We start from the raw sequence: 8402 nt of genomic DNA on the forward strand, positions 1-8402 counted from the left end.
AGCAAATGCTCTACCATGCTCCTGCTTTATTTCTGATTATAGTCATTTCTTCTTTCCCCCTCTTTTTATTTTTTCCTTGGACTGAGTGGTTTGAAAACAACAGTGAGAGATGCGTCTAAGAGGTAATCTACTACATATCCATTAAAAATTGGGGAAAGGGGAATAAGCAGCATTTATGTTTTGGAAAGACATCTAAGTAAAAGAGCAGTCTTTGGAAAACCTGATCAAAGGAAGGAAGATCTATGAATGCCCTTGTTATATGAGTAGCCCAGTAGCTTTTGGAGATTGCTCAAAATCAAAGAATATGAGGAGAAGAACCAGCAATCACTGAGGAGACACTGTGTGTTGGCTTAGAGAGGGTTGGAGCTGAGGACCAGAAAATTGCAGCAGGCACTTTACAGCAAATGTGTACTGTGGACTTAGGAGGACCATTGCATTACTTGATTGTCACAGAGAGCAGCATGCATCCACTGCAGATGGAGATGCTGGGTCTATTTTCCATACCAGAAAATAGCTCAGAATCCTAGAACATCGATAGACTTTGAACATAGGTATTTTCTATTATGTGATGTTAATTTAAATAACATATTTGGTATATGGTACACATGCTTATATAACAAATTAAACAGGTCCTTTGGCTTAAAAAAAAGCTTCTGAAGTTTATATTGGGATTGTAGTGAATCTACAGGTCAATTAGGCAAGAGGTATTATCCTAACAGTTCATAAATGTGATATATCTCTCCATGTTTTTTAGGTCTTCTTTAAATTTTTGCCAACATTTTTTAGTTTTTGGCTTATTAGGCTTGAATATCTTTTACTACATTTATCTCTGCTTATTTCATTATTCAGATGTTATTATAAACAAGTTATATTCTGAGATTGTATTTATTGATTAACTTTATTTTTTATTTTAACATTTACATGTACGTTTTTGTGGGGCCTAGTGTGTTGTTTCAATACATTTATATACCACACAATGATTCACTTAGAGTATATAGCATAGGTTTTTACCCATTAGTCCACCACTTTTTCTCCCCTCCCTTTCCCTCCTGGCCTCTGGTAACTGGTATTCTACTCTTTACTTCTGTAAGAACCACATTTTTTTTTTTTAAATTCCACATATGAGTAAGATTATGTGGTATTTGTCTTTCTATGCCTGACCTACTTCACTTAACATGATGGTTTCCATTTCCATCTATGTGGCTTCAAATGATAGGGTATAATTTCTTTTAATAGTTGAATAGTATTCTATTGTGTATATACACCAGTTTTTTAATCCATTCATTCACTGATGGACATTTAGGTTGATTCCATCTCTTGGCTACTGTGAACAGTGTTGCAATGAACATGGGAGTGCAGGTGTCTTTTTGATATACTGATTTCATTTCCTTTGGGTATATGCCCAGTATTGGGATACCTGCCTCATAAGGTAGATCTATTTTTAGTTCTCTGAGGAACCTGCACACTGTCTTCCACAATAGCTGCACCAATTTACATGCCCACCAGCAATGTAGAATGGTCCCTTTTATCTACATCCTTGCCAGCATTTGTTATTTTCTGTCTTGTTGATAATAGCCATTCTAACAGGGGTGAGATGATGAAGATGATATCCTATTGTGGTTTCAATTTGCATTTCCCTGATGATCAATAATTCTGAACATTTTTTCATGTACTTGTTGGCCATTTGTATGTCTTCTCTTGAGAAATGTCTGTTCAGATCCTTTGACCATATTTTAATTGGGTTATTTGGCATTTTTTTGCTGTTGAATTGCTTGAGTTCCTAACATATCCTGGATATCAGCCTCTTGTCAGAAGTGTAGTTTTCAAACACTTTCTCCCATTCTGTAGGTTGTCTCTTTATTTTGTTGATAGTTTCCCTTGCTGTGCAGAAGCTTTTCAGTTTAATGTAGTTCCATTTGTGTATTTTTGCTTTAGTTGCCTGTGCCTTTGTAGTCTCACTCAAAAAAGGACTAACCCATTCCCATTTTGAGTAGTGTTTCCCTCATTTTTTCTTCTAGTACTTTCATAGTTTCAGATCTTAAATTTAGGTCTTTAATCAATTTTGAGTTTATTCTTGTGTATGGTGAAAGACAGGGGTCTAGTTCAATCTTCTGCATGTTGATACCCAGTTTTCCTGGCACCACTTACTGAAGAGGCTGTCTTTCCCCACTGTATATTCTTGGCAACTCTGTCAAAAATAAGTTGGCTGTTAAGTGCATGGAGGGGGTGTAGTGGGGCTCTTTATTCTGTTCCATTTGTTTGTTCTATTTGTCCATTTTTATGCTATTGCCATACTGTTTGGGTTACTATAGCTTTATAGTATATTTTGAAGTCAGCTAATGTGATGCCTCCAACTTTGTCCTTTTTGTTAGAGATTGCTTTAGCTATACGGGGTCTTTTGTGGTTCCATCCAAATTATAAGTTTTTTGTTTGTTTGTTTTGTTTTGTTTTGTTTTACTGTAAGGAATGTAATTGGTATTTTGATAGGAATTGCATTGAATGCATAGATTACTTTAGGTAATGTGGACATTTTGATTATTGTTAATTTTTCCAACCCATGAACATGGGATATCTTTCTATTTATTTGTGTCCTCTTCAATTTTTACAGTAATGTTTTATAGTTTTTGTTGTAGAGGTCTTTTACCTCCTTTATTAAATTTACTGCTAGGTATTTTGATTATTTTTGTAGCTATTGTGAATGGGATTCCTTTCTTGTTTTCCTCTTCAGCTATTTCATTATTGGCATGTAGGAAGGCTTTTGATTTTTGTGTGTTTATTTTGTATCCTACCACTATACTGAATTCATTTATTAGTTCTAGTAATTTTTTGGTGGAATCTTTATGGTTTTCTATGTATATGATCATATCTTCTGCAAATAGGGATACTCTGACTTCCTTCCTTCTGATTTGGATGTTCTTTATTGCTTTCTCTTGCCTTATTGCACTGGCTAGAACTTCTAGTACCATGATGAAGAAAAGAAGAGGAAGGGAGCATCCTTCTATTTTTCCATATCTTAGAGGCAAAACCTCTAATTTTTGTTCATTCAGTGTGATATTAGCTGTGGGTTTGTCACATATGGCCTTTATCATTGAGATGCATTCCTTCTGTACCTAATTTGTTGAATGCTTTTATTATGAAGGGGTATTGTATTTTATCAAATGCTTTTTTCTGTACCTATCCAAATGATCATATGGTTTTTCCCCTTCATTCTGTTGATGTGATGTATCATGTTTGTAGATTTGCATATGTTGAGCCATCCTTGCATCTTTGTGATGAATCCCACTTGAAGATGGTGAATAATCTTTTTAATATGTTGTTGGATTCTGTTTGCTAGTATTTTGTTGCGGATCTTTGCATCTGTGTTCATTAGCTATATTGGTCTGTAGTTTTCTTTTTCATTGTATCTTTTTCTGGTTTTGGTATAACATTAATATTGGCCTTGTAGAATGAGTTTGGATGTATTCCCTCCTCTTCAATTTTTTTGGAAGAGTTTGAGAAGAATTTGTATTAGTTCTTTAAACGTTTGATAGAATTCAGTGGTAAAGCCACCTGGTCCTGGGGTTTTCACTGCTGGAAGACTTTTTGTTACTGCTTCAATGTCATTTCTTATTATTGGTCTGTTTAGGTTTTCTAGTTCTTCATGATTCAACCTTGGGAAAGATTCAGGAGTTTATCCATTTCTTCTAGGTTTCCCAGTTTTTTTTTTTATGTAATTGTTCTTAGTAGTCTCTTATGATCCTTTGTATTTCGGTGATATCAATTTTAAAGTCTTCTTTTTCATTTCTGATTTTATTTATTTGAGTAGTCTCTCCTTTTTTCTTTGTCTAACTAATGGATTATCAGTTTTGTTTATCTTTTCAATAAGCCAACTTTGTTTCATCAGTCTTTTTTTGTATTTAAAATAATCTCTAATTCATTTATTTCTGATTTACTCTTTGTTATTTCTCTTCTACTGATTTTGGGTTTGGTTTGTTCTTGCTTTTCCAGCTCCTTGAGGTATAATGTTAATTTGTTTATTTGGAGTCTTTCCTCTGTTTTGACTTAGGCTTTTATTGTCATAAGCTTTCCTTTTGGAACTTCTTTTGCTGTATCTCATAGGTTCTGGTATGTTGTGTTTTCATTTGCACTTGTATCCAGGAATTTTTAAATTTCCTTTTTGATTTCTTATTTGACCCATTTGTTGTGTAGGAGCATTTTGTTCAATTTCCATGTATTCGTATCATTTCTAATGTCTCTTTTGTTGTTGATTTCTAGTTTTATTCCATTGTGCTCAAATAAGGTAGTTGACATGACTTCAGTTATTTTAAATTTGTTGAGACTTGTTTTGTGAGTTAACATACGGTCTGTTCTAGAGAACATTCCACATTTTGCTGAGAAGAATTGTATTCTGCAACCATTGGATGAAATGTTTGTAAGTGTTCATTAGGTCCAGTTGGCCTATGGTAGAGGTTAATTCTGATGTTTCCTGGTTAATTTTCTGTTTGGATGATCTGTCTTTTTCTGAAAATGAGGTACTAAAATTCCCAGCAATTATTGTATAGGAGTTTGTTTTTCACATCCGGTTTAATAGTAATTGCTTTATTTATGTAACTGGGTGCTCTTAAGTTGGGTGCATTTATATTTAGAATTTTTATATCCTTTTGTTGAATTCATCCCTTTATCTTGTTTTACTTTCCTTGGCTTGAAGTCTATCTTGTCTGATAGAAGTATAGCTACTCCTTCTCTTTTTTGATTTCCATTTTCTAAAATATCTCTTTCCATCCCTTCACTTTCAGTTACTGGGTGTCTATAGGTGAAGTGAGTTCCTTGTAGGCAGCATACTCTTGGTTCTTGTTTTATAACCCATTGAGTCACTCTGTATCTTTTAATTGGGACATTTATTCCATTTAAATTTAAAGTTAATATTGATACATAAAAACTTGTTAGTGCCATTTTATTTTTACTGGCTGTTTTGTTGATTGTTTTTTTCATTTTTTCTGATCTTACTGTCTTCCTTTGTAACTGTGTTGTTTTCTCTAGCAGTGTATTTTGATTTCTCACTATTTTTAGTGTCTTTCATAAGTGTTTGTGTTATGGTTACCATGGGGCTTACAAAAAACATGTTATAGTTATAGCAGATTATTTTAGACCAATAGCAACTTAACTTTGGTACATAAGAAAAAAAAAGGGCTGGCCTGTGGCTCACTTGGGAGAGTGTGGTGCTGATAACACCAAGGCCGTGGGTTCAGATCCTATATAGGGATGGTGGGTTAGCTCACTGAGTGAGCACGGTGCTGACAACACCAAGTGAAGGGTTACTGGTCATCTTTAAAAAAAGAAAAGAAAGAAAAAGAAAAAAGAAAAAAAAAAAAGCCCAACTGTTCACTTTAGTGTCATTCACCTCAACCCCCACTTTTTGAGATTTTGTTGTTTCAAGTTACACCTTTTAATATTGTTTATCTATTATATGATAGTTTTATATGTTATTGTCTTGTTTGGTTTGTCCTATAGTCATTATAATAAAGATGTAAGCAGTTTATTTACCACCCTTTTGATATTGGAATTTTCTGAGGTCATCTGTGAACTTACTTTACTAATGTGTTATATAAACTTCAAATGTTTTCTTGTTGCTCCTTAGTAACATCTTTTTTCATATTGAAGAACTCCCTTTAGCATTTCTTGTAAGGCAGGTCTAGTGTCGAATTCCCTTAGCTTTTGTTTGTCTGGGAGAGACTTTATTTCTCCATTATGTTTTGCTGGTTACAGAATTCTTGGCTGACAGTCTTTTTCCTTAAGCACTTTGGGTATATAATCCCATTCTTTTCTGGCATGTACGTTTGTATAGAGAAACCCACTGACAGACATACTGGGGCTCCATTGAGTGTTATGTATTTCTTTTCTCTTTCTGCTGTCTTGGTTTTTGATAATTTGATTATGATGTACCTTGGGATGTTCCTCCTTGGATTTAATTTGATTGGTGACCTTTGAGTTTCCTGTACCCGAATGCTGTCTTCTGTCTCCATACTTAGGAAATTTTCAGACAATATTTCCTTGCATGTGCTTTCTACATCTTTTCTTTTTTCCTCTCCTTTGACTATGCTAATTATGCAGATGTTATTTTGCTTGACGGAGTCGCATATTTGCTGTATTTCTGTTACTTTTTAAAATTCTTTTTTCTTTTTGTTCCTCTGATTTGATAATTTCATGCATTTTCTCTTCAAGCTCACTGATAAGTAAGTTGTACTACATTTTAAGATTTTAAAAAAATGTGTTGCTTGTTTACAGAAATTCTACCCATTCTGTATATTGGCGTTATGTATTGTGACCTTACTAAAATGACTGTTGGTTTTAGTAGTATTCGTTATTTTGCAAATTACTTAAAATTTTCTATGTATGTCATCAGGCATCTTTTTTGCAAATAAAAAGTGTTTTATTCCTTTTTATGGATGTCTTTTATTCCTTTTCTTGTCTTATTGCCATGCCTAGAACCTCATGTAAGATATTGTACAGAAGAGGTTAGATGACCATATTTCCTTTGTCCTTAATCTTAGGGACAAGCATTTAGTCTCTCACCTAAGTGTGACAACAGTTGTTGATTTTTCTCAGATACCTTTGTCAAGTTGAGAAAGTTTCTATTTCTAGTTTACTAAGAGTTTTTTTTTAAAAAAACATTTTATTTGGGGATAATTGTAGATTTACATGCAGTTGTACAAAATAATAAAGGGAGATCCTATAGATTCTTCATCCTATTTCCTCCAGTGGTAACATCTTGTATAACTATAGTACAATATCACAACCAGGAAATCAACATTGATAAAATTCAATGACTTTATTCAGATTTAACAGTTTTACATGAATTTATTTGTGTGTCTGTGTGTATATGTGTATTTAGTACTGTGTAGTGTTATCAAACGTGCAGAGTTATCTAACTATCACAGCCAAGATACATAATTCCTTTACAGAGATCTCTTGCATTGCCCTTTTATAAATGCAAGCACCTCTCTCCCTCCCCACCTCCTAATTACTGGCAACCACTACCTAAAGGAAAATCATTTTTAGTAGGCTCTCAGGTAGCTGAGGATATTCTTTGGTACTCTACAAGTGGTAGTCTCTTTTTCTCCCTCTCTTTTTAAAGATCCCCAGAACTTATTAATTTTACATAACTGAAACTTTGTTCTACTCCCCAGACCCCCTGGCAACCAACACTCTCTCTGTTTCTATGTATTTAATATTTAGATCCCACATATAAGTGAAATCATGAAGTATTTTTCCTTCTGTGATTAGCTTATTTCACTTAACATAATGTCTTTTTAGTCTATTTCTGTTACTTATAAAAGAAATACCTGATACTAGGCAATTTATAAAGAAACAGTATTTATTGTTTACAGTTTTGGAGGCTGGGAAGTCCAAAGTCCAGGGAAAACATCTATTGAGGGCCTTTTCCTGGTGGTGACTATACAGCAACACAGGGTATCACATGGCAAGAGTGGTGGAGCAGAGAGAGAGAGAGAGACTCTCATGTGCTCTCCTTTTGAAGCCCTCAGAGCCATGCTCATGACCACCATTAAACCAACAATGGATTAATCCGTTTACTTGTGCATGGTGCTCAAAATCTAATCACCTCTTCAGGGTCTCACCTTTCAATTACCATAATATGATTTCCCACCCTTTTAACATTGCCACATTGGAGGCCAAGTTTCTAATACCTTGAACTTTGAAGGGCACACTTTAAGCTTCAGTGAGTTTAGGGGACATTCAATCCACAGCAGTCCTCCAGGTTTATCCATGTTGCAAATGGCATTATTTCCTTCTTTTTTTAAGGCTGAATAATATTTCATTGTATATATAGATCACATTTTCCTTATCCATTCAGATGTCAATGTACATGTAGGTTGTTTTCATATCTTCTACATTGTGAATAATGCTGCATTAAGTATGGGAGTTAGATATCTATTCAAAATCCACATTTCAATTCCTTTGAATATGTACACAGAAAAGGGATTCCTGTATTAAATGATAATTATATTTTTAATTTTTTGAGGAAACTCCATATTGTTTTCCATTGTGGCTATGCTAATTTATATTTCCACCAACAGTGTGAAAGTCTTCCCATTTCTCCATATCTTCACCAATTGCTATCTTTTGTGTTTTTGATAATAGCCATCCTAACAAGTATGAGGTGATATCTCATTGTGGTTTTGATTTGCCTTTCTGTAATGATTAGTGATTTTCTTTTCATAGACCTGTTGGCCATTTCCATGTCTTCTTTGGAGAAATGTCTATTCAGGTCCTTTTCCCATTTTTTCCCCCACAAATTTTACTTATGTTTTTATTTATTATTTAATTTATTTATTCTTTTTTGTTGGTGATTTTCTTTTCATAGACCTGTTGGCCATTTCCATGTCTTCTTTGGAGAAATGTCT

Source organism: Galeopterus variegatus, unplaced genomic scaffold (genome assembly GCF_000696425.1).
Source record: "Galeopterus variegatus unplaced genomic scaffold, G_variegatus-3.0.2 Scaffold7961, whole genome shotgun sequence".
Taxonomy (NCBI): Eukaryota; Metazoa; Chordata; class Mammalia; order Dermoptera; family Cynocephalidae; genus Galeopterus; species Galeopterus variegatus.